Source organism: Carcharodon carcharias, chromosome 5, assembly GCF_017639515.1.
Source record: "Carcharodon carcharias isolate sCarCar2 chromosome 5, sCarCar2.pri, whole genome shotgun sequence".
In the NCBI taxonomy this organism is placed as follows: Eukaryota; Metazoa; Chordata; class Chondrichthyes; order Lamniformes; family Lamnidae; genus Carcharodon; species Carcharodon carcharias.
The window spans coordinates 47,746,501-47,748,634 of NC_054471.1; the positions used below are offsets into that span (position 1 = coordinate 47,746,501).

The 2,134-nt window shown below is 42.0% G+C and overlaps 1 long non-coding RNA gene across 1 annotated transcript; it reads right to left on the reverse strand.

Moving 5' to 3' along the window:
• Positions 1-231: 231 nt before the first annotated feature.
• On the reverse strand, positions 232-1,664 carry LOC121277959. The gene is made up of 2 exons (XR_005943025.1): positions 1,532-1,664; positions 232-621 (listed from the first exon to the last, which is right to left on the reverse strand). It is a non-coding gene; the product is annotated as an uncharacterized LOC121277959 (long non-coding RNA).
• Between the last annotated feature and the right edge of the window lie 470 nt (positions 1,665-2,134).

A 2,134-nucleotide genomic window follows, 5' to 3' on the forward strand; every position in this document is an offset into this window, starting at 1 on the left:
TGGTGCTTGAAGCTCACAAGACACTCTGCAATCCTAATTAGTGATTTTTGTCCTCTTATACTGGGCTCGGTATCTCATGAAAATTAACACTTCATTGCAGGCACGATTACATTCATGCAAAATTAACTGCATGTTATCCTTAATGATATGCTGAAATCCTGTTATCTTGGTTTCCCTTTTTATATATATAAAAAATCCTGATTACTTTAATCAATACACAAAAAATGAATATTGGCTTTTAGAAAGATCTGACAGGGAATTCAACGTCCTTTATTTCGTTTTGCAACTCTCATTTACTAACTCCTGCTGCACCTTCAAAAAAAGTTAAAGAGCTGTAAATTCAAATGCGTTTTTAAAAAAATCAATATTGCACTCTGCTATTTTATTTTAATTTTGAAGAAATTAAACGTCCCGTTGCATTTCTCCTTCCTGGTGATGACTATTTTTTAACGGTGCGTTTCAGACTGGGCATCCAATGATCCGCTCTCTCGGTGTTACTATCATGCACGAAGCAAAAAGCAAATTCCAGGCACAGAAATGGTGCTGTGGCTCGATAGTCAAGAGTAACCGAACAGGCGACATCCTTCTTTGTCGGCGGTTGTCGCAACGTTAAAATTCACACTGAGAGAGAGAAAAAAAACAGTAAGGTTAGAAAGAAAAAGATTTCCAGGTGGGTTGGCACAAGCGGGTCATTTCTCTGTTGGAGCAGAATCTTATTATAATATTAATGCACGATCAGTTGTAAAGAAGCGCTTTCATTTGCGTAGCCGAGTTGCAAGAAAGGTGAAGCTTTAAATCCAGAGTGCGCGCTCGATGGAGGTGTGCTCATCTCGATCTTAATTTCATCAGTTTCCTCCGACGCCTCTCAGGTACACCCCATGTATGGTTTGCCAGTGTCCATTAGTGAAAACCTGTCATCGCCCAGTGTAAAGGTATTTACAGCTACCTGCGGTGTTTGTACTTTGCACCTGACTGCCCGGGAACACGAGTTGGCACATCCTCTGAATTCGGTTATGTATTGAAACACGACTCCCCCCCGCCGCCCCCCCCCCCCCCCACTCAGCGTTATGAACTATTGAGAGAACTCATTGCAGTTGTTGGAGATGCCTGTCCTTTCAAAAAATGCTGGAAGTTAGTGTATTCTCCAGTCTCTTGGGAAAAGGTTGATCACTGCAGACAGATTATGGCGTATCAGTCTTCCTGTAATTTCATATAACAGATCAGGATGGACTAATGACGGGCCGAAAACTTGCAGAATAGTTAGGGGGAAAATTGCCTCTGGAGAGTTCAATGTGTATCCATCAGATTGGAGGTTGTCTATGTGAATTGTCCATCTTTAGCTTCTTAGATAACATAGTATTTATGAAATCAAGTTTTTTTTAAATAAAACGAGATTATTTTATCTTCAGAAATACATACGAGATGGTTAGAGGTTGAAAGAGAATCAGTCGGTGCTTTAATAATTGGGTTTAGTGCGGCGGTAGGGGCAGTGACTTATAACTGAGTAAGAGAGGAGCTGGGCTCGGCTCACCTAGTAACTTCACTTGGCGAGTGTCATTGCCCCTTGCAGGCCACGTATGTAGGTTCAGACATTGATGGAAATACTCAGCAGGTCTGGCAGCATCAGTGGAGATAGAAAAACAGAATTAACCTTTCGGGTCGATGACCTTTCATCAGAATTGGAAGATGTTGCTGATGTACCAAGATTTAACAAGCTAAAAGAGACTGTCAAAGGGAAGGCCAGGATTTCTTCAAGTTGGGCACTCCTGCAAAAGAAACGACAGCGAATTAAATACTAACGCAAAAACAAAATATCGTGGATGCTGGGATTCTGAAATCTAAACAGAAAACGCCGGAACAAAACTCAGCAGGTCGGGCTGCGTCTGTGGAAAGAGAAGCCGAGGCACCGTTTTAGGCTAATGGCTTTTCATCAGTACTGGAACACGTCGGTAGGGAGTGGGCGCCACGAGCATCTCCTAAAGCCGTTGTTTAAACGATTATAAGATATAGTATTACAGTGATATATAAGGTGTGACCACTTCATCAGGACACTCAAACAAGCCATGTAATCTCCCTACGAGATTTTTCCACTGCATTGTGCTCGCCCCGAAAGCGAAAAAGGAACAGGAAGCAA